General features: G+C 43.5%; 2 protein-coding genes and 2 long non-coding RNA genes across 5 annotated transcripts in view; 2 read left to right on the top strand and 2 right to left on the bottom strand.

Moving 5' to 3' along the window:
• LOC117424012 (butyrophilin subfamily 1 member A1-like) overlaps positions 1 to 25,334 on the bottom strand; it is a 403,039-nt gene that overhangs the window by 102,735 nt on the left and 274,970 nt on the right. The window lies entirely within an intron of this gene.
• The window catches only part of LOC131709363 (zinc finger protein ZFP2-like), a 319,568-nt gene that overhangs the window by 210,474 nt on the left and 83,760 nt on the right, over positions 1 to 25,334 (top strand). The window lies entirely within an intron of this gene.
• On the top strand, positions 4,934 to 9,180 carry LOC131709400 (uncharacterized). Its single transcript, XR_009311495.1, has 4 exons — positions 4,934 to 5,060; positions 5,591 to 5,707; positions 7,190 to 7,231; positions 9,065 to 9,180. It is a non-coding gene; the product is annotated as an uncharacterized LOC131709400 (long non-coding RNA).
• Positions 17,521 to 24,528, bottom strand: LOC131709413 (uncharacterized). The gene is made up of 3 exons (XR_009311519.1): positions 24,243 to 24,528; positions 17,658 to 17,699; positions 17,521 to 17,565 (listed from the first exon to the last, which is right to left on the bottom strand). It is a non-coding gene; the product is annotated as an uncharacterized LOC131709413 (long non-coding RNA).

The raw sequence follows: 25,334 nt of genomic DNA, 5'->3' as shown, positions 1-25,334 counted from the left end.
GCAGAAACACAGACAGGCAGACAGGGGGGTTCCCACGACCAGGGTCAGGAAAATACTGCTTCTATATGTTATAAAATGCACTTCTCATAAGAGAATTCATTCATTCAGTGTTCAGACTCCTCACTGTTTAACTCTTTTCTCATTTCTTTCAACTGTTTTACTCATACCTGCACTGTAAAAATAGCACTAGGAAACAAATATTTTGTTAAAATAAGCCATACTTGTAAATTGTATAAAATCGAATACTTTAGTAGTCTTTTTGATTTTTTCCCTATGGCAAAAATAAATCTGTTAAGGGAAAGGTTTCATCTGGGTTCTTAAATACCTAGATTGGAAGGTAAAGTTTGGAGAACTTTCATTTAGAATTCTGTAAAGAACCAAAAAAGTCCTGTGTAGGGGACAAGCCAAAGAACTATAAAAAGTTCTTAGAGGAACTGATTGTTCTTAGAGTGACATTTGAAGTACATAGTAGTCATACAGTGTAGTAGCCCATTTATTAAACAGCTGCAATGCTTGTCAGTGTCGGGGCATTACAACACTCTTTTGTTTAACTTCTGTCAACTTTTCAAATACGACCGGTTTCAAATCATCAGTGCTGCTATTTATTCTTAATAATGCCGTGGAACTCTCACAATGCTGTATTTAAATTAGTAGTATTGCGGCTCTCTTCATCAACATTTATTTTTTATACTTTGTGAATTGTTGTAATGAGAAAGCAGACTGCGCTTTCTTTGCACTGCGACTAAGCCAGTTTAGTACATCTACCCCTTAGAGCAATTTAGTTTTTGCATCTCTGCCTCAGGTCTCTTCAACTTTGGCAACCAAATGAGTCCTTCAGTGAGTCTTTGCTGCTGTCTGAGCAAATTAAGGGAGGCCACGTGAACCGGTTAGAGAAAAAATATCAATCCATGAGATGTGAGATAGTTTTATTGCAATATTGTGCTGGTGCTTTGTACGTTATCGCCTCTTTTTTTCCTGCAGTGCGAGACAGTTTATCTGATTGTCCAGCTGTAGAAAAGCTAGCTCTTCTACTAGTTCCAAGTAGATTCAGCCATTGAGCCATGGCATTATTAAGAATAAATAGCAGCACTGATGATTTGAAACCGGTCGTATTTGAAAAGTTGACAAAAATTAAACAAAAGAGTGCTGTAATGCCCCGACACTGACAAGCATTGCAGCTGTTTAATAAATCCTACAGATGTCAGGACTGCCCAGTCCCTGACCACATTCCGGCGCCTCCTTAAGACTCACCTCTTCAAACAACACCTGTAGAACTCCTCTGTTGTATCCTGGGACACTATCACCCTTCATTTAAATATGCTTTATTTTGCTCTTATCTGCCCCCTATTTTACTGCATTTAAACCTGTACCTCAGAATATTTTAATCTGCCAAGTGTTTAATCTGTAGTATTTTGTACTTAATCATATCCTGATGTAACTATCACTATTTAATCATATCCTGATGTAACTTTCACTATTATCTGCTGTATTATTGAATTGTGGTTTGTCACACTTGAGAATTATTGTATTTCTTGTTCTTATTGTATGACTTATATTGTAACACTTGAATGTATTTGTATTTGCTTGCGATTGTAAGTCGCCCTGGATAAGGGCGTCTGCTAAGAAATAAATAATAATAATAATAATAATAAATGGGCTACTACACTGTATGACTACTATGTACTTCAAATGTCACTCTAAGATCAATCAGTTCCTCTCAGAACTTTTTATAGTTCTTTGGCTTGTCCCCTACACAGGACTTTTTTGGTTCTTTACAGAATTCTAAATGAAAGTTCTCCAAACTTTACCTTCCAATCGAGGTATTTAAGAACCCAGATGAAACCTCTCCCTTAACAGATTTATTTTTGCCATAGGGAAAAAATCAAAAAGACTACTAATGTATTCGATTTTATACAATTTACAAGTATGGCTTATTTTAACAAAATATTTGTTTCCTAGTGCTATTTTTACAGTGCAGGTATGAGTAAAACAGTTGAAAGAAATGAGAAAAGAGTTAAACAGTGAGGAGTCTGCACACTGAATGAATGAATTCTCTTATGAGAAGTGCATTTTATAACGTATAGAAGCAGTATTTTCCTGACCCTGGTCGTGGGAACCCCCCTGTCTGTCTGTCTGTGTTTCTGCTGGTTTTTGTTCCAGCTGAGGAGCTGTTCTCAATGACTTCATTGAAAAACACTCCATTTGACTAAACAATTTGCTGACATTTTTAAAATAATTTTGCTGAATAAAAAGTTATTAAAAAGCTCTGATTATGCAAATTGTTTTCAATTAATGCTTCAATTAAGTCATTGAAAGCAATTCCTTAGTTGGTACAAAAACCAGCAGAGACACAGACAGACAGACAGTGGGGTCCCCATGACCAGGGTTGAGAAACACTGTTTTAAGCTACTCAAGCAAACGGACTTGTAGTTTATGACATCACAGAAACCCTCAGCGGAATTCTTTTCCAGTAAGCCAATTAAATGAGTAATAATAAGAATAATAAGAGTAAATTATAAAATGCATTGAAATAGAGATTGTATTGAGCGAATGGCATCTTCTCGCTGGTATACATTATAAACTACATTCAAATATAAAGTCACATGAAGTCAGACCCCAGGCAATTCTATGACAAACATCACCCCGCTTCGTCTACAGTATTTACATGATGAGATATGCAAACACAAAATGAAGTTTTTAAACGTATTCCGAGACAGATTCCCTGGCGAGAATAAAACGCTGAGATAATTATAAAAAATATATAATGGTAAAAATAAACTATTTATGTTTGATTTTATTATTGTTAATCAAAATAAATATATACTGTAAATTTAATTTCAGTGAAAGTGGTGCAGGTGCTTTTGCGCTGCTGTTAGCCATTGTGAGGACTCCAGGAGGTTAGAGGAGGATAAATACAGCCGTATCATTTACTAAAATGTTTCACAAAATAAGTATATAATAGAAGTAAACCAAAGAAAATATACCCTTAGTATGTTACTTATATTTGCTTCAAAATAATTTGTGGGATGGGGTCACCTTTTAAAATACCTTTTAATATAACTCGAAGAGTGTAACAACCAACAAGTTGCTTATGCACTGTATTTATTTGTGTTTTGTGCTAGGACAAAGAAAAAAAAAACTTCTGAACTGCTAATTGTTCCTCTGCCCCCAACTAATCAACCGGTGCTACATCAAACAACACTATCAAGGGAGGGGGAAGGGTGTGAAGAGGTCATTGCATTTTAGTAAATTAAATGGCTGAATCTACTTGGAACTAATAGAAGAGCTAGCTTTTCTACAGCTGGACAATCAGATAAACTGTCTCGCACTGCAGGAAAAAAAGAGGCGATAACGTACAAAGCACCAGCACAATATTGCAATAAAACTATCTCACATCTCATGGATTGATATTTTTTCTCTAACCGGTTCACGTGGCCTCCCTTAATTTGCTCAGACAGCAGCAAAGACTCACTGAAGGACTCATTTGGTTGCCAAAGTTGAAGAGACCTGAGGCAGAGATGCAAAAACTAAATTGCTCTAAGGGGTAGATGTACTAAACTGGCTTAGTCGCAGTGCAAAGAAAGCGCAGTCTGCTTTCTCATTACAACAATTCACAAAGTATAAAAAATAAATGTTGATGAAGAGAGCCGCAATACTACTAATTTAAATACAGCATTGTGAGAGTTCCACGGCATTATTAAGAATAAATAGCAGCACTGATGATTTGAAACCGGTCGTATTTGAAAAGTTGACAAAAGTTAAACAAAAGGGTGCTGTAATGCCCCGACACTGACAAGCATTGCAGCTGTTTAATAAATGGGCTACTACACTGTATGACTACTATGTACTTCAAATGTCACTCTAAGAACAATCAGTTCCTCTCAGAACTTTTTATAGTTCTTTGGCTTGTCCCCTACACAGGACTTTTTTGGGTTCTTTACAGAATTCTAAATGAAAGTTCCCCAAACTTTACCTTCCAATCGAGGTATTTAAGAACCCAGATGAAACCTCTCCCTTAACATATTTATTTTTGCCATAGGGAAAAAATCAAAAAGACTACTAATGTATTCGATTTTATACAATTTACAAGTATGGCTTATTTTAACAAAATATTTGTTTCCTAGTGCTATTTTTACAGTGCAGGTATGAGTAAAACAGTTGAAAGAAATGAGAAAAGAGTTAAACAGTGAGGAGTCTGAACACTGAATGAATGAATTCTCTTATGAGAAGTGCATTTTATAACGTATAGAAGCAGTATTTTCCTGACCCTGGTCGTGGGAACCCCCCTGTCTGCCTGTCTGTGTTTCTGATGGTTTTTGTTCCAGCTGAGGAGCTGTTCTCAATGACTTCATTGAAAAACACTCAGTTTGACTAAACGGTTTGCTTACATTTTTAAAATAATTTTGCTGAATAAAAAGTTATTAAAAAGCTCTGATTATGCAAATTGGTTTCAATTAATGCTTCAGTTAAGTCATTGAAAGCAGTTCCTTAGTTGGTACAAAAACCAGCAGAGACACAGACAGACAGACAGTGGGGTCCCCATGACCAGGGTTGAGAAACACTGTTTTAAGCGACTCAAGCAAACGGACTTGTAGTTTATGACATCACAGAAACCCTCAATGGAATTATTTTCCAGTAAGCCAATTAAATGAGAAATAATAAGAATAAGAGTAAATTATAAAATGCATTGAAATAGAGATTATATTGAGCGAATGGCATCTTCTCGCTGGTATACATTATAAACTACATTCAAATATAAAGTCACATGAAGTCAGACCCCAGGCAATTCTATGACAAACATCAGCCCGCTTCGCATACAGTATTTACATGATGAGATATGCTGGTGAGGTCACCTGTCTCATTGATGCAATGTTGCAGATATTTTGTCTTTTATGCAAATTCTTGCAAACAATGATGATAACAGAGTTCACTTCAGAGCCCCATTCCTGTATAAATACGGTTGCTTCTCTGCTCTGACTTCACTGACTTGAACAGCCCGAGACCAGCAGACAAGATGAAGACTCTGGTGCTAATTTCCGCCCTGGCTTTCCTCTGCAGCTGTGAGTACAATCCTACCATCTCTTTCTATATTCTTTCAAAGAATTGCACATTGATCCAAGATGTTTCTGCAGGGTAGCTCTGCTGCTGCTGTACCCTTGAGCAAGCAAGCAAGCAGGGACTTTACCTAGATTGCTCCAGTACCATCATGCGCTATTAATGGTACTATAATGCAACAGCCTACTGTAGCACCACCATGGGAATCCTACGGGACTTTATTTGATTTCTAAAAGTAGTTTCACAACCGTGGTATCTATAATGTAATCCAACACTGTACCATCATGTTCCTATTTCTTTTACTATGGTAGTGCTATTTCAATGCAGTTTCCATTATAGTGTTTACTGTATAAAAACTACAGTTAATATGATATCTTTACCTATAGTTTTAGCACTATAGTAGTTTAGTATTGCTGTTTCTCTTCTCCAAAAGGCCTTTGATTTGTACTTTTGTGACTAGTGTGAGTGTGACCTGTAGGAATGTGTTGTCGAACTCTCCAGAACAGTGCTGACAAGTTTTCTTGCTTTGTTTCAGCTGTGGAGACGTTTTTTTTTGTAGCTCCGAATAAGCTACCGAGCTATAATATAGCAGATTATTTTAGAGGCAAAAGAGAAGCTGGCAATGAACCCGCAGTGCTGCCTGAGGGAAGAGGTACGTCATTTAAAGTGTTTAAATCTACAGCAGACCTGCATTCCACACAGACCCCAAATCTGTTGATTAAAGAGCTATACAAAATACTACTGCAGATATCCAGTTCCAGTTATGAGCAGGATCAGATAGGAGAGCTGGAAGTGCAGTAGAGGAGCAGCCGCTATACAAAATACTACTGCAGATATCCAGTTCCAGTTATGAGCAGGATCAGATAGGAGTGCTGGAAGTGCAGTAGAGGAGCAGCCGCTATACAAAATACTACTGCAGATATCCAGTTCCAGTTATGAGCAGGATCAGATAGGAGTGCTGGAAGTGCAGTAGAGGTGCAGCCGCTATACAAAATACTACTGCAGATATCCAGTTCCAGTTATGAGTAGGATCAGATAGGAGTGCTAGAAGTGCAGTAGAGGAGCAGCTGCTATACAAAATACTACTGCAGATATCCAGTTCCAGTGCAGGTGAATTCAAATACAGGATTTATATTCAGATCTAACTAGGAGCAATAGCAGGGAGCAGCAAGGCAGGAGGCAGATAAGTGGGAGTTAATGAACATGCAAGTTTGGGTGTCATGTAGTCCAGAGAGGTAGAGCTGTGAGGTTTTACAGGTGCTGTCTGAACAGGTTTATAATTTAAACTTTATTTTTTACATATTCAAACAAAGTGTTTAGTTTTTAAACACTTAATAGTGTTTAAATTGTAACCACTGCGCCGTGTTTAGAAAATAAGCATCAAGATGTTTTTATTGACTGTTATTACTGTGTGTGTGTGTGTCTGTCTGTGTGTGTGTGTGTGTGTGTCTCTGTGTGTGTTGGTGTGTGTCTGTGTGCGTGTGTATCTGTGTGTCTGTGTGTGTGTGTGTCTGTCTGTCTGTGTGTGTGTGTGGGCCTCTGTGTGTGTGTCTGTGTCTGTGTGTGTCTGTCTGTGTCTGTGTGTGTGTGTGTGTGTGTCTGTGTCTGTCTGTGTGTGTGTGTCTCTGTGTGTGTGTGTGTGTCTCTGTCTGTGTGTGTCTCTGTGTGTCTGTGTGTCTGTGTCTGTCTGTCTCTGTCTGTGTGTGTGTGTCTCTGTGTGTGTGTGTGTGTATGTGTGTGTGTGTGTGTGTGTGTCTCTGTGTGTGTGTGTGTGTGTGTGTGTGTCTCTGTGTGTGTGTGTGTGTGTGTGTGTGTGTGTGTGTGGTGTGTGTGTGTGTGTGTGTTTGTGTGTGTGTGTGTGTCTCTCTGTGTGTGTGTGTGTGTGTGTGTGTGTGTGTGTGTGTGTGTGTGTGTCTGTCTGGCAAATTAACAAATAAGGCAAGAACATTTGAAATAAATAAACTTAAGAATTTTTGTTTTGTTTGTTTAAGACTTCTTAAGATCTTCGTTTGGTGGATTTTCCATTTTGAAAACACGAAAATAATTATTAAAAATATGCATATGAATTTGTAGTGCAGTTTTTCTCCACATAGCCCTCACAGCTCTTTGTATTTCTTTTGATCTTCATCAAAAGGTCCCATTATCCTGATTCTTCCTCCAGTCGCACAGGGTGAAGGTACGTCTTTTAAAGTGTCCGGGTTTTTGTTCTTTTTTTTAAATGCAGTTCTCAGTCCCCACATGTTGCTCCAGCTGTTTCAGTGACATCATCCCTGCAACTGTAACATTCTTCATTGTGAACATTTTGACAAACAGCAGCAACGTGGCTTCAGCGAGGCAGGCGACTCCATCAGTAGAAATGTAAATATTTTCTAGGAAGCGGGCAGATCCTTGTAACAGACTTGCCTGGGGTCTGACTTCATGTGACTTTGTATTTGAATGTAGTTTATAATGTATACATTTATGCGTCTGTTGAGAAATAAATAATAATAATACCAGCTAGAAGAGGCCATTCGCTCCATATAATCTCCTCTACTTAAATGCATTTTATAATGTATCAGTGTTTGTGACGGGGTACTGCCCTGTCTTTATGATCAATGTTGGGACTGGCAGGGAGGGGGTTAAAATTCCTCCCTGCCAGAAAAACATGTGAGAATGTGGCTGGAGCCCTAATTGACTAATCAGTAATTATTGAATAATTGGGCTCCAGCCACAGGGAATAAAAGCCAGGGGAGAGGCCCTGGCTGGGGGAGAGAGTAGGAGAAAGAGAGTTCCAGAAGCAAGAGTGTGTTTGTATGTGGTGTTTTTCTGTTCCAGTGAAGGCAAGGCCCAGCCTGGAAACTTTATTTTGTAAGTTTTTGTTTTGTGTGTTTATTTTATGTTTAAATCTTTTTGTTTGGCCCTCGTGCTGATTTATTGGAATGATTGGGGCGTCTCCCATATCTACCGCCAGGTAATTAATGACCATCAGGGCCAGCTCTGCGAAGGACGCCGGGTGATGCTGTTCCTCCCACTTTTCCCACCTCCCCCCATCTCGACGCCACAGCGTGTTGACAACTATGGGGAGGTCGTGGGAGAGGTCTGCCTCAGGGTGCATCAACCAGTCCCATATTTCCTGGGATGGTGGTGAAGGCGGTGATGTAGGAAGTGGTGGGGTGGCTGCCGAGGACGGGGTTTGCAGCTGCTCCTGGTCCCGATTGTGGGGGCATCCTGCCCAGTTGTGGCCATCCACCTCACAGTACCCACACCAGTCAGCTGGTAGCCCATCTGGACAGGACCTCCACTGATGATCCTCCTTCCCGCACCAGGAGCACCAGGGGAAAAGACTGGCTGGGTCCTCCAGCTGGGGTGGCTGTTGTTGCAGCAGCCTACATTTCTTCGGCTGCTGCTTCTCTTGCCCTTGCCGCTGTCTGCTCTTCTTCCCCATTTAAATCAAGTTTCCAAAAAAAAAAACTCCCAAAAATCAAGAAAGAAAAAAAAAAAAAAAATACTGCTCTGAGCCTCCAGGTGGCGCTCTCCCGTTTCTGACACCAAATGTGACAGGATGGACCGAGGTTTGAGACTCAGAGACAGTTTAAAGTTCAAAAATAAAGTTTTTAATAAACAAAAATACAAAATAAATCAGCACGAGGGCCAAACAAAAAGATTTAAACATAAAATAAACACACAAAACAAAAACTTACAAAATAAAGTTTCCAGGCTGGGCCTTGCCTTCACTGGAACAGAAAAACACCACATACAAACACACTCTTGCTTCTGGAACTCTCTTTCTCCTACTCTCTCCCCCAGCCAGGGCCTCTCCCCTGGCTTTTATTCCCTGTGGCTGGAGCCCAATTATTCAATAATTACTGATTAGTCAATTAGGGCTCCAGCCACATTCTCACATGTTTTTCAGGCAGGGAGGAATTTTAACCCCCTCCCTGCCAGTCCCAACATTGATCATAAAGACGGGGCAGTACCCCGTCACAGTGTTATTCTTCTATTTCAAGCTTATGCTGTTTTTTTTTTTCAGGAGAAGGCGTGCAGTAGAGGAGGAGAATCGCTCGCCTGTTTAAAAGCAGAGGCTTCTTGTTGGAACTGCAATTCCTCTAATGTAGTCTAGAAACAAATAAAATAGGAAACATCTTCCCTCTCTGTGTCTCTGCTTCTAATTCTGTGGAATTCAGCAGGGCTGGGGGCGGGGCCTGTTCCATTGGTTATGCACACAGACACACAGCACAGACACACCGACACACATACAGTACAGACACACAGCACAGACACACTGACACACATACAGTACAGACACACAGCACAGACACACTGACACACATACAGTACAGACACACAGCACAGACACACAGCACAGACACACTGACACACATACAGTACAGACACACAGCACAGACACACTGACACACATACAGTACAGACACACAGCACAGAGACACTGACACACAAACAGTACAGACACACAGCACAGACACACTGACACACATACAGTACAGACACACTGACACACTGTGGCGGAGTGTACCGCCCCTATTTATTATTATTTGTATTTTTGTTTGCGGCGCGGGTAAAAGCGCCGCGTCTTTTATTATTATTTAAAAACCCCGTGAGGATGCATGGCTGATCAGCTACTGATTACTTAAATAGCTGACAGTCATGCATCCTTACCAAACGCGTGCAGACTCTGGCCGGGGGATAATAAGATAATTACCAACTAGTTAATCCCTCGGCCAGAGTATATAAACCTGCAGCTCTCTGCACTTGATGTTGGGGTGTTGGAGTAGAGAGTACGGGGAGCGGAGAGAAGGATAATATTTAAAAAAACAATTGCTAATACGTGCTGGATAAATCCAGCACGGCACTTACTTGTTTGTTTATTTATTCGTTTGGCCCTCGTGCCCTTTTGTTTGTATTTTGTTTAAATATTTTGTTTGTTTATTATTAAATACGCTGAGTGCTTTTGCACTCAGTTTCACCCGCCCATCCACTGTTTTTGGAGTCAGTTACTTCCTGGTCCGTGACGTCATCCACCACACCACTGCGAGCCAGACTGTCACATATGGTGTCAGAAGTGGGATAAACAACGCCTCCAACAGCCGGACCAGGATTGAAAAGTGCGTTTTTTTTTTGTTTGTTCGTTTTTTTTTCAAATTAAAAATGGGGAAAAGTAGCCGGAGGAGAAAGCAGCAGCAGCAGCAACAACAGCAGCAGGAGGCGCAGCAACATCAGCCTTACCTTGCCACACTGGATATCTGCCTCACCTGCCTGAAGGGTGAGGAGTGGTGCTTCGCGGTTGGTGAGGTTGGGCACGTGGCACCAGACCAACCCCCTCCATGGCAGGAGAAAGAGGAGCCAGAGCGTCCAGTGAGGGAGGACCTGCATCCTCCAAAGAGGACGAATGCACTCTCCTCTGAGGGAGTCTGGGACTGGCTGGTGGAGCCGGGGAGGGATTATGAGGAAGCCCTCCCTGCAGTGATCAACCTCCTGTGGGCAAGAGATGGGGAGCGCTGGGAGGCCTGGGAACAGCAACACCACCCAGCTTCCCTCCCAGACATCGCAGCCATGGTGTTCAACTACCTGGCTGCGGATATGGGAGAGACCCTGCTGCTGCCGTCTCCAGCGCCAGAGGGAGAGGAGCCATCGCTGCCGTCTCCAGCGCCAGAGGGAGAGGAGCCATCGCTGCCGTCTCCAGCGCCAGAGGGAGAGGAGCCATCGCTGCCGTCTCCAGCGCCAGAGGGAGAGGAGCCATTGCTGCCGTCTCCAGCGCCAGAGGGAGAGGAGCCATCGCTGCCGTCTCCAGCATCAGAGGGAGAGGAGCCATCGCTACCGTCTCCAGCATCAGAGGGAGAGGAGCCATCGCTACCGTCTCCAGCATCAGAGGGAGAGGAGCCATCGCTGCCATCTCCAGCATCAGAGGGAGAGGAGCCATCGCTACCGTCTCCAGCATCAGAGGGAGAGGAGCCATCGCTACTGGCTCCACCAGCAGAGGGAGAATGCCTGCTGGTTTCGCCTCCACAGCCTGGGGAGGAGCCCGAACGTCCTACGCCCGAGTGGGAGGAGCCCGAACGTCCTACGCCCGAGTGGGAGGAGCCCGAACGTCCTACGCCCGAGTGGGAGGAGCCCGAACGTCCTACGCCCGAGTGGGAGGAGCCCGAACGTCCAACGCCCGAGTGGGAGGAGCCCGAACGTCCTACGCCCGAGTGGGAGGAGCCCGAACGTCCTACGCCCAAGAGGGGGGAGTCGGTGCGTCCACAGCCCAAGAGGGAGGAGTCGGTGCGTCCACAGCCCAAGAGGGAGGAGTCGGTGCGTCCACAGCCCAAAGAGGGGGGAGTCGGTGCGTCCATAGCCCAAGAGGTGGAAGTCTGCGCTTCCACAGCCTTAGGACCCAAGCTGCAGTCCCAAGAGCCAGAAGGGGAGGAGTTACAGGCTCAACCCCCTGAATTTTTCTGGGGGGGAGAAGGGCAGGATGCTGATGTTCCCCAGCAGCCTCTATTTATGCTGCTGAAGGGAGCACGGCACACACCAGCCCAGCCGCCACAGCAGAGGGAGCCAGAACCGCCACAGCCTCCCTCTGAGTGGCCAGCATCCGCCCCATCGCCTCTGCCTCCACCACCACCAGGAGCAGAGCAGCAGGAGCTGCCTCTGTCTCCACCACCACCAGGAGCAGAGCAGCAGGAGCTGCTTCTGTCTCCACCATCACCAGGAGCAGAGCAGCAAGAGCTGCCTCTGCCTCCGCCACCTCCACCAGCAGAGGGTGAATGCCTGCTGGTTCCACATCCACCGTCGTGGGAGGACTGCTTGCCCCTCCCACCTCCACCAGCAGAGGGTGAATGCCTGCTGGTTCCGCCTCCACCGTCGTGGGAGGACTGCTTGCCCCTCCCACCTCCACCAGCAGAGGGTGAATGCCTGCTGGTTCTGCCTCAACCGTCGTGGGAGGACTGCTTGCCCCTCCCACCTCCACCAGCAGAGGGTGAATACCTGCTGGTTCCGCCTCAGCCGCCGTGGGAGGACTGCTTGCCACTCCCAGCTCCACCAGCAGAGGGTAAATACCTGCTGGTTCCGCCTCAGCCGCTGTGGGAGGACTGCATTCCCCTCCCACCATTGCCATTGCCTGGGGATGGCTGTTCTGCATCGCCTGGGGCTGCCTTTTGTTCTCCACAGGACACAGGGTACGAGGGAGAAGTGGAGCTCCCGCTGCCGCCTCCATGGCCAGGGGCTCCCCTCCCGAGTTCGCCTTCCGAGGGTCCGCTGCTGCTGCCGTCGCCTTCCGAGGGTCCGCTGCTGCTGCCGTCGCCTTCCGAGGGTCCGCTGCTGCTGCCGTCGCCTTCCGAGGGTCCGCTGCTGCTGCCGTCGCCTTCCGAGGGTCCGCTGCTGCTGCCGTCGCCTTCCGAGGGTCCGCTGCTGCTGCCGCCAGGGATCCTGCTTCGCCTGGGGTCGTCGACGGTCCGGCTTCACCTGGGGTCGCCAGGGATCCTGCTTCGCCGGGGGTCGCTACACGATGGCCGGAGCTCCATGAAAGGGAGCTGCCAGAAATGAAGAAAGGGGGGGAGGTCAGGAGACCAGCTCCCCCAGCCGCACTTTCGCGGCTGGAGATCATGTGGTCGGAGCCCCACGGAGGGGAACTGCCGGCCATGAGGAAGGGGGGAGAGGTCAGGAGACCAGCTCCCCCAGCCGCACTTTCGCGGCAGGATAGAGTGTGGCGGGAGCCCCGGAAGAGGGAGCTGCCGGCCACGAAGAATGGGGGGGTGCCAGAGATTCCACCATGGCCACCCCCCAGAAGTAACTTGCTTCCCCCTCTTCCGGGACTTTAAGACTGAGGGGGGAGGTGGCCGTTGGGGCCATGTGTGCTGCGCACAAGGGGGGGCATGTGTGGCGGAGTGTACCGCCCCTATTTATTATTATTTGTATTTTTGTTTGCGGCGCGGGTAAAAGCGCCGTGTCTTTTATTATTATTTAAAAACCCCGTGAGGATGCATGGCTGATCAGCTACTGATTACTTAAATAGCTGACAGTCATGCATCCTTACCAAACGCGTGCAGACTCTGGCCGGGGGATAATAAGATAATTACCAACTAGTTAATCCCTCGGCCAGAGTATATAAACCTGCAGCTCTCTGCACTTGATGTTGGGGTGTTGGAGTAGAGAGTACGGGGAGCGGAGAGAAGGATAATATTTAAAAAAACAATTGCTAATACGTGCTGGATAAATCCAGCACGGCACTTACTTGTTTGTTTATTTATTCGTTTGGCCCTCGTGCCCTTTTGTTTGTATTTTGTTTAAATATTTTGTTTGTTTATTATTAAATACGCTGAGTGCTTTTGCACTCAGTTTCACCCGCCCATCCACTGTTTTTGGAGTCAGTTACTTCCTGGTCCGTGACGTCATCCACCACACCACTGCGAGCCAGACTGTCACACACACATACAGTACAGACGCACAGCACAGACACACTGACACACATACAGTACAGAAACACAGCACTGACACACATACAGTACAGACACACAGCACACACACTGACACACATACAGTACAGATACACAGCACAGACACACTGACACGCATACAGTACAGACACACAGCACAGACACACTGACACACATACAGTACAGACACACAGCACAGAGACACTGACACACATACAGTAGAGACACACAGCACAGACACACTGACACACATACAGTACAGACACACATACAGTACAGACACACAGCACAGACACACTTACACACATACAGTACAGACACACAGCACAGACACACTGACACACATACAGTACAGACACACATACAGTACAGACACACAGCACAGACACACTTACACACATACAGTACAGGCACACAGCACAGACACACTGACACACATACAGTACAGACACACAGCACAGACACACATACAGTACAGACACACAGCACAGACACACTGACACACATACAGTACAGACGCACAGCACAGACACACTGACACACATACAGTACAGACACACAGCACAGACACACTGACACACATACAGTACAGATACACAGCACAGACACACTGACACGCATACAGTACAGACACACAGCACAGACACACTGACACACATACAGTACAGACACACAGCACAGAGACACTGACACACATACAGTACAGACACACAGCACAGACACACTGACACACATACAGTACAGACACACTGACACACATACAGTACAGACACACAGCACAGACACACATACAGAACAGGCACACAGCACAGACACACTGACACACATACCGTACAGACACACAGCACAGACACACTGACACACATACAGTACAGATACACAGCACAGACACACTGACACACATACAGTACAGACACACAGCACAGACACACTGACACACATACAGTACAGACACACAGCACATACACACTGACACACATCCAGTACAGACACACAGCACATACACACTGACACACATACAGTACAGACACACAGCACAGACACACTGACACACATACAGTACAGACACACAGCACAGACACACTGACACACATACAGTACAGACACACAGCACAGACACACTGACACACATACAGTGCAGACACACAGCACAGACACACTGACACACATACAGTACAGATACACAGCACAGACACACTGACACACATACAGTACAGACACACAGCACTGACACACATGCAGCACAGACACACTGACACACTGACACACATACAGTACAGACACACAGCACAGACACACTTACACACATACAGTACAGGCACACAGCACAGACATACTGACACACATACAGTACAGGCACACAGCACAGACACACTGACACACATACAGTACAGACACACAGCACAGACACACTGACACACATACAGTACAGGCACACAGCACAGACACACTGACACACATACAGTACAGACACACAGCACAGACACACTGACACACATACAGTACAGACACACAGCACAGACACACTGACACACATACAGTACAGACACACTGACACACATACAGTACAGACACACAGCACAGACACACTGACACACATACAGTACAGACACACAGCACAGACACACTGACACACATACAGTACAGACACACTGACACACATACAGTACAGACACACAGCACAGACACACTGACACACATACAGCACAGACACACAGCACAGACACACTGACACACATACAGTACAGACACACAGCACAGACACACTGACACACATACAGTACAGACACACTGACACAGACACACTGACACACATACAGTACAGACACACAGCACAGACACACTGACACACATACAGTACAGGCACACAGCACAGACACACTGACACACAAACAGTACAGACACACAGCACAGACACACTGACACACATACAGTACAGACACACAGCACAGACACACTGACACACATACAGTACAGACACACAGCACAGACACACTGACACACATACAGTACAGGCACACAGCACAGACACACTGACACACATACAGTACAGACACACAGCACAGACACACTGACACACATACAGTACAGACACACAGCACAGACACACTGACACACATACAGTACAGACACACTGACACACATAAAGTACAGTCAACCACACACACAGTGACACACACAAACAGTACACTCATTACACACACTGACACACAGTACACACACACACAGTGACACACACAAACAGTACAGACACTCAGTACACACACTGACGCACAGTACACACACACACTGTCACACACAAACAGTACAGACACTCAGTACACACAGTGACACACACAAACAGTACAGACACTCAGTACACACACTGACGCACAGTACACACACACAGTGACACACACAAACAGTACAGACACTCAGTACACACACTGACACACAGTACACACACACACAAACAGTACAGACACTCAGTACACACACTGACGCACAGTACAAACACACACACTGACACACACAAACAGTACAGACACTCAGTACACACACTGACGCTCAGTACACACACACACACATTGACACACACAAACAGTACAGAAACATACACTACAGACACACTCAAACAGTACATACACATATACACACACACACACACAGTAGAGACACACACATTACAGACACACTCAGTACAGACACACACACAATACACACACACAGTACAGACACACACAGACAGTAGAGACACATACACTACAGACACACTCAAACAGTACATACACATATACACACTAACAAAGACACACAATACACACACACACACAGTAGAGACACACACATTAGACACACTCAGTACAGACACACACACAATACACACACACAGTACAGACACACACAGACAGTACAGACACACACACACGTCTATATTACTAAGTGGGAACTATGATTCTCCACCAACCAAGTGGGGACAATAGATTCCCAACATTTCCATGAAGTGAAACAGACATAGAACATTATGTTTTAAGCTGTATATTGATAATATTTGTGCAAATTTTTTTTTTAAAAAAATCAGCCAAGTGGGGACCGGGCAGCCCTCTCCATAGAGGCAGAATCTCCAGATGCCTGCTTCACCCGCCCTGCACTACTGGATTCAATGCAGCCCGAGCGAGCTCTGTACTAATGTGACGTGCATTTTAACAGGGAAATCAGAGAATCACCTGCAAGACACAGGGAAACATGCTTATGATAATGCTTTGCACGAATGCTCTCAAAATGAGGTGTTGGAGTCTTGAGTGAGGTTGATATTTGATAACTTGTAAAAGTTAGTAAACTGAGTTGTTGCCAGTTACTGTGTAAAATGTGCGCATTTTAACCTTAGAGGAAACGCTGAACTTGAGTACCTAGTGCTGGTACCTAGAACACAAGAAGCAGACGTGTAGAGGTAGATTTTCAAGGATGAACTCTTGTGCTTAGATGTTTAGATGAGTGTCTAATGTTAGGGCAATTTTCAACAGTATAAACAGTGTTACCTGTAGATACTGCAGCATAGCCTACTGATGAGAAAATCATCTGAGTGCAGGAGGTCAGACAGCTACTGTAGGATCAGATGGACTGAGCCTCTGAGTCCCTGCTCACAGACTGGGGTACAAACACTGAGCTGAATAATTAAATAAACCCCACGTAGTGTGTAATGTGCAGCACAGAATGGGAGTTAAGTGCAGGGCTCAGGTGGGGTGCTGGTACCTAGAACACAAGAAGCAGACGTGTAGAGGTAGACTTTCAAAGATCAACTCTTGTGTTTAGATATTTAGATGAGTGTCTAATGTTAGGGCAGTTGTCAACAGTATTCAACATGACACGTCTACAGTGAGTGGTTTAGATGCCCTGAGTTGCACTGCAGGGACCTGGTGGCAGTCATGAAGTTGCCTCACGCTAGGTTCAGCTTTCACATTATTTTTGCACACAAATCTCACATGGCTTCAATAGGTCTAGTGGTTCACATGACACATGAGATTGCAATGCTACTGTGGTTTGTGAATCACACTGAAGTGATTACACTGCATACCTTGAGAGACAGGAGTGGAAGAGGGGCTCGAGGATTCTCCTTCTGTAAACAGAAAAAAGAGAAAAAAGAAAGTTTATAACAAACCCAGATTGCTGAAGTGGTTCTGAATCCACTGAAGTGATTACACTGCATACCTTGAGAGACTGGAGTGGAAGGGGGGCTTGTGGGGTCTGAATCTGTAAAGAAAACACATATATTTTGAAAGCATGTTTTAAACAGTTGCAATTGTTGCTGGCATTTCCCAGTCCGCTTTTTCTTGTGCGTTGCCAGTTGTGCTCAATGTATTTCTGAGACAAACACCCAAGTACCTAATTTTCACTAAGTCAGGATGTACTTACAAGCCTTGAAAACAAATTTCTATGACATGTCTTGTTTTCCCAGCGTGTTGGGAGCAATAGACTGCACACGTGCCACTAACCCCTCCAGCTCATTCTGAGCATCTGTATAGGACCGTGATCTATTGTGTGTTAATTTAAGCCCTCCCAACCCAGACGGCGCTCGGCTAATTGTGCGCCACCCTCTCGAGACTCCCGGCCACGGTTGGCGATAACATAGCCTGGATTCGAACCAGCGATCTCCAGGGGCCGGTTTTTCAAAATTTTTAATCCAGACAAAATTTATCTGGATTTTGTAATCCTGCTTTTTGTGATCCAGATTATTTTTATCTGGATCCGCCACGTGCATGCAACATCATTCTAGCATGCATTGTATTGCACAATATTGCTATCATGCGCAAGGTGCTATTTATCGGGGAGGACTTGAATGCTAATTTTCCGGTGCCTCAAGAACAACACCGTGATACACCTTTAACATCACAGGAGGATCGATTTGCTGGATGTGCAATGAGAGATGCTTTTGTAAGAAACTACTTTTAAAAGGGTCCTGGTTTAAACCTTAATTTAAACTTTGACATTAAAAGATCTTCTAAATAACACGTACACGCATACACATACAGCATGTGTTGGACAAATAACATTTCCTTTATAGGTTGAGTGCTCTCGAGCAAACAGCTGTTTTCTTTTTCTTTATGCGACAGATGCTGTTAATGAAGAGTTATATACAAACATGAATAATACAATAAAACCAACCGTGGGGAATGTGGCACATTGTTTTTAAGATATATTATTATGTTTTCCATCTAAATGGAGATGAAATTTAATTGTTTCACAAAGTTGTTCCATTTGAATCCACCTTCCGAGTGGTATCAAAATGATGCTGATATTTTGCATCAGAGTAATCGTGATCTCATCTTTAAATTCTGAAAAACCCAATTGCAACATTTAATCGTGATTAAAAGTGCGATCGGATTACCAAAACTAGATCCGGATCACAGTAATCTCAATCGCATTTCGATGTTTTGAAAAACCGGCCCCAGGCTATAGAGCACACCCTACTCTCCCAGTGAAGTGCCTTAGCTGGATGCGCCACTCGGGAGCTCACTAGGTATTATATTGATAGAACCTTGACAACACAGTTAGCAGCCTAATTCTTCTCGATTATTTTACAGCAGATACCTACAATGTACTCGCATATTGTACTTTGATTGCACAGACACACGCAATAGTGCGTGAGCATCATTCTGTACAATCCACGTAGGGACGATTCTGTACAAATATAATATGGCATTATAGAAACACAGTTATAGTCTAATTACTGAGGATATTGTACACTGAATGCTTTTTCACTTTTGACTCAGAATAATTATCATTAATTAAACAAATAGGCAGGTACTGTGGTGCAAAGGCGCTGCACCATTTTATTTTAAAGAACAAAAATAAAATAAAAGGTTTGAACAAAACAAAATCACGAACACCAAACAGAGTGCAGACAGCTGCAGGCTTATATGCAGGTGACCATCTCCCGATTAGCAACAATTAAACAATGAATGAACTCGGGAGATGGTCACCTTCTGCACAGGGTTTGTAATGTGGATGCAAAACAATACAAAACATACAGCTCTTCACCATCACATAAACAAATAATAATAATAATAATAAAAAAAATAATAATACAACAAAACAACTACAAAATAATAAATCACACAGGGGCGGAGGGGCACCACGTTCTAAAAACAAACAAACAATCATGTACAGGGCTCCTCGCCCTGTTACAGTATCGTTTTGTGTTGTTTATTTGTTTAATTAAAAGGCTCATTAGTGCAGGTAACCATGCAGCTTTCTGTGTCTGAGTCTCTGTGCCTTCAGATAACATATAGGAGGCTACTGCGCCACGCAGGGTAATACCTTACATAAATCAGAGTAGGTTTCAAAATATCTTGATGTATTTTGTACTATATTGTGGAACATATTGCAATAGATTTAAAAATGAATAAATCCCCATTGCTGTTAAAATACAGTGGTTTGCAGAAGTATTCGCCCCCCTTGCAAAGTTTTCACATTTTGTTGAATTACAAATAATTTATGCAGTTTTTCAACTAACTTTTTGTATGCAAAGCTGTAGTGGTTAAACTGAACACTGTTATATGAGGAGGAGGTTAAATGTCAGCAAAACTTGCAAAGAAAATGTACAAAATGAAATTTACTGGTTGCATAAGTATTCAGCCCCTTAAGTGAGTACTTGGTAGAAGCACCTTTTGCAGCAATTACTGCAATGAGTCTTTTTGGATAGGTCTCTAATAGCTTTACACAGTAGGATGGTGACATTTTTGCCCATTCTTCACTTGCTCCAGTTCTGATAAGTTTGTTGGGGATCGTTGATGGACTGGAATCTTCATGTCTCGCCATAAATTTTCGATTGGATTCAAGTCAGGACTTTTACTGGGCCACTCAAGAACATTAATTCGCTTTTTGTTCAACCACTCCAGTGTGGCTTTGGCTTTGTGCTTCGGGTCATTTCCCTGCTGAAATATGAATTTACTCCCCAGTTTCAGAGTCTTGGCTGACTCATACAGGTTTCCCTCAAGGATTCCCCTGTACTTTGCACCATCCATTCTCCCCTCTATCCTGACAAGCTTCCCAGTCCCTGCTGAAGAGAAGCATCCCCATAACATGATGCTGCCACCACCATGCTTGACAGTTGGGATGGTGTTGACTGGGTGATGTGCAGTGTTGGGCTTGCGCCAGACGTAACGCTTGGAATTCAGACCGAAAAGTTCAATTTTTGTCTCGTCTGACCACAAAACCTTTTTCCACATCTGCAGTGTAGCATTGTTGCTACATATGTGGGTGTAATTTTCACTCACCTGTCTTTTTAAGTAAAGGCAGTAGCCTGGCCAGGCCAACCTATAAAAACTACATTTCCCAGTATCCATTTCTCTCTTTCTTTCACCCCATTGGTCCATTCAAAATTTCATCCACCAATCCTCTCACACAGTCAATCTTCACCTGTCTCTTATTTCTCTGATTGTGGGGGGTTGGGAGTGTGTTTTTTTTTCCTGTAGCTAGCACCTTTGTGAGAGTCTGTCTACCTTTTGAAAGCCTAATCTTTATACTGTTAGCTAGATATTATTCTTTAGCCTTTGTTTTTCTTTTTGTCTGCTGCTTTAGTTTATTGTCTAGTTACTGTTTTTTGCTTAATTAGGTGGGGTAGTTTCTTTTGTGTTTTTTGCTGGAGTGTGTGGTTGTATGTTTTTGTGCATCTGTTCTGGACTGTTTGCAACCTCAGTTTTCATCAAACATCCATTTCATCGCTCTCAATGTTTTTCATCTCCTGAAGACCTCTACATCATCATGAAAAGGCTCTTGGGTCTGGCAAGCCAATAAAATTATTTCTGCTGTTTAATCTAGAATTGGTAATTGTAAACACATGGCATTTAAAATGAACAACCCCAATACAAATACTTCAACACAGATTTGTATTTATTTTTTTAAGTTGTAATTGTGTTTCTTCTGGATTTAAATATCAGTAATGAAGAGTGAGTGCTTCAAACCTGGACTGAAATATTCAACCTCAAAACTATATCAAAAAAACAACACCTGAAGAAAGATTTGTGTTTATTGAAGAGACCGCTGCTGTAGGAGAGTAAGATCGGGAGATTGGCGGGTAGGATAGTAGGGAGTACATTTACAAGAGGGATCCTAATTAACTGGGAATAAACTCATCATTTTGTGTCGTTGGCAATGTTACCTGAAAGCAGCGTCAATGTTATTTCATAACATTAGTTACGAACGTTCTCGTAACATTACGAAAACCTTCCAAAAAATGTTCTTTAAAAATTACTTCATGTTATCCTGACTTTCGAATAACATTCTCCTAACGTTCTGGGCACATCATTGTGTTAGCTGGGTTACTATCCAATCTATTACTGACACCTTGTGGTCATGATTCGCAACTGCACGTCATTAAAGTTGCTTAACATTCAATTTCTGCAAGTGTGTCACATGATACTAGTTTCGTGTTGTTTGTATACTCTTAGTAAATTAATGGTACAACCAAAAATATGTTTTAAAACAAACATTTATTTATTTTCACAACATAGAACAGCATAAACATTCTGCATGGACAGATGTGATCGCACAGTTCCGTTTTTACAAAGCTGGTAAAGGATTTCCTCGTGAGTCAGGGCAGTACATGTGCTTATTAGAGTGACTCTATCCTACTTACAGTGCATCGACTCAAACAACACTGGGGTAAAAAAAGCCCCCATAACTGACCCCTGTCACGCAATTAAGCGATCATTTTTTAAAAACTAGTTCTGTGAGTAAATCCTTTACCAGCTTTGAAAAACGGAACTGTGCGATCACATCTGTCCATGCACAATGTATTCCTTTTTAATTTATTGGAATGGCTGCTGCCCGCTAAAGCTCACCGGAAGATGATTATCAATCCCTCCTAATAAATAATAATTATAATCATTTATAGCCTAATAATCTGATTCTCACGCGCATTGTCTACAACACTGACATTTAATCAGTAGAGGGGTTGGAGAGAAGAGAGGAGCTCCGATTGGCTGGCTGGCTGACAAGAGGGGAGCTCCGATTGGCTGACTCGGTGACGAGAGGAGCTTCGATTGGCTGGCTGGGTGACAAGAGGGGAGCTCCGATTGGCTGACTCGGTGACAAGAGAGGAGCTCCGATTGGCTGACTCGGTGACAAGAGAGGAGCTCCGATTGGCTGGCTGGGTGACAAGAGAGGAGCTCCGATTGGCTGGCTGGGTGACAAGAGAGGAGCTTCGATTGGCTGGCTGGGTGACAAGAGGGGAGCTCCGATTGGCTGGCTGGGTGACAAGAGGGGAGCTCTGATTGGCTGACTCGATGACAAGAGAGGAGCTCCGATTGGCTGGCTGGGTGACAAGAGGGGAGCTCCGATTGGCTGGCTGGGTGACAAGAGGGGAGCTCTGATTGGCTGACTCGATGACAAGAGAGGAGCTCCGATTGGCTGGCTGGGTGACAAGAGGGGAGCTCCGATTGGCTGGCTCGGTGACAAGAGGGGCGATCCGATTGGCTGGCTGGGTGACAAGAGGGGAGCTCCGATTGGCTGGCTGGGTGACAAGAGAGGAGCTCCGATTGGCTAACGTCTAACGTCAGGGCCGGCATTAGGGCAAGGCAAGCAAGATAAATTAACCAATCAGGTTTGAGTTTAGTTACGTGATAGAATAACCAATCAGCTTCTGAGTTTAGTTGACGAGCCAACCTCCGTTTAAAAAAAAAAAAAAAAAAAAAAGTTATCTTGGTTGACTGACAGACATTCCCAGCACCCAGTTTCTTTGTATAATCCCTGCCATGTTACTGTAGCCTATCAGGCTTTGCTGAGCTGACTCGCTTGTGTTTCAACTGCTAGTTTCGGACACACTGGAGGGAGTGTGAAGTACTGGGACTTGTGAGGAAATTATTTATTTCAAACTGGCTACGGTACCTTTTGTTTTTTTTTAACTAATGCATTATTTAAGCATTCATTTTTGTTTAAAGAAATACGTGCTCGGTTTAGATAACTGTATCGCATGAAAAGAAACTACAGCTGAATGAGGATTTTACGAGAATGGAGAGGGAGTAAGTACAGACATTTATTATAATAATATAGTACAATATTGAAGTTTAATATTCTGTTTTTGGCTCGTTGTCCCGTTTTTCACAAACGCATGTTACCATACAGGGATGTCAGTAAAATTCGATTTTATAAAAATGATCGCAGCTTTAACATTGTTCATGTGGTTAAGATACGTAAGGCTTCTGTTTACTTTACAAGTAGCGTACAATTACACTGTAGATACATGCCGTTTCATTGTGCTTTAAACAAGTCATAAACGGCTGGTTTGTGATTTTATATTGAAGTTCAGTAAGATCATTAATGTAGCATTATATATATATATATATATATATATATATATATATATATATATATATATATATATATATATATAATGTAAGGACTGGGAATAATCGACCCGCATAAGTTGTAACAAAGTTGACTAATAATAGCAGTCAATTGCCACAGCGAAAACAATTATGAAAAGGGGGCCACAAACAGAGGCTACCAAAAATACATTTATTACTACAAAGGAAAATGGACACAAGTTGTCTGAACAACATCCTATAGAAAACTACTGGAAGGCAATGAATGTCACTAGAAGTAAAAAATAAAGAAATCACAATAACAGTCCCGAACAAACAAAACAATGAAGGCAATATAAAAATCACCAAAAAAACAAACAAACAATGTCCCAGAAAAATCCTAAGCAAACATCCCAAAAATAAATCACATGAATGGCCATTCAGAAAAAAAACTGTAATCCAGTAGAGAAATCATTGAAGAAGATCTCACCCTGGCTGCTCTTGATCCGGTGCTGGTTCTGTGAATCTGCAATGCAGTTGTTGTAAATCCTTTGAACAAAAAAACTGGCAAAAACAAACAGAACCCCAAACAAAAAAGGAATGCAGGGAAAAACTGGTGGTCAAGAAAATGCAGCCTGCGCTGTTAGGATAGTTGAAAAGAGAAAAACAAAAACTATATTTTGCAAAATAATGGAAAAACAAAAAAAGTATAGTACTAAAACAAAAGATCCTAACAAACAAAGGTGCGCAACAACCACACCCCCAATCTCCTTCCTTCTCCCCCCCCTCCTAAAACAGGAAACAGGAAACAGGAAACAGGAACTCAAGGCCTTTCCCCATCAGGTGACTCGTGGAGGGAAAAAAGGAGCAAGCTCAAATCATTACCGTAAAACCCCCAGTAAAAGGGTAATGAAAAAAAACACAGGTAAAACAAACCAATTGAATGGAAACATATAGATGCCCTGAAAAGCTCTAACAATAAGAGACAGGAATAACTATATAAGGCAAGCAAAAAAGGAGCTAATAATAAAAAAGAAAAGACATTGCCTGCCAGGCTCTGCTATTCAGAATTATGAATAAGCAGGTGATGCATTTCCTGCAACACTGTGTGTGGCTACTGCCACAAGTACAGTAACTCTTCTACTTAGTTTAAACAGCTTGGTGGTTTAATTTAGTGCCCTAAATCAGTAACATCTAGGGGGCAGCAGTCATCTTCTGGAGTTCGTTGCAATTGGTGCTTACAAGCATACTAGTTTAGTCTAGTCCTGCGATACTAACCACGGGATCTTCCACAGCTTTTTGTTCACTGCAATTGACCCATATATTCCACTCACTATTTTCTGTAGGAGTCTAACCATGATTGCAAGCATCATACAAACACAAGGAGGACTACGGAAGCTCATTAGCACCAGAAAGGATATTTGTTGCGTTATTTTGTAACAATGATTGTGTTATTTTGCAATAAATAGATCGTTTTGGTAATTAACACATCACTATCCTGTAACTATTCCCAACCAGTGTCTTCAGTTTGCTTTAAAGTGAGTTGTATGCTTGTATTTAATGTTAGACTGGTACACAGTAT

The sequence above is a fragment of the Acipenser ruthenus genome, chromosome 43 (assembly GCF_902713425.1).
Source record: "Acipenser ruthenus chromosome 43, fAciRut3.2 maternal haplotype, whole genome shotgun sequence".
NCBI classification, from domain to species: Eukaryota; Metazoa; Chordata; class Actinopteri; order Acipenseriformes; family Acipenseridae; genus Acipenser; species Acipenser ruthenus.
This window is presented reverse-complemented; position numbering and strand designations above follow the sequence as displayed.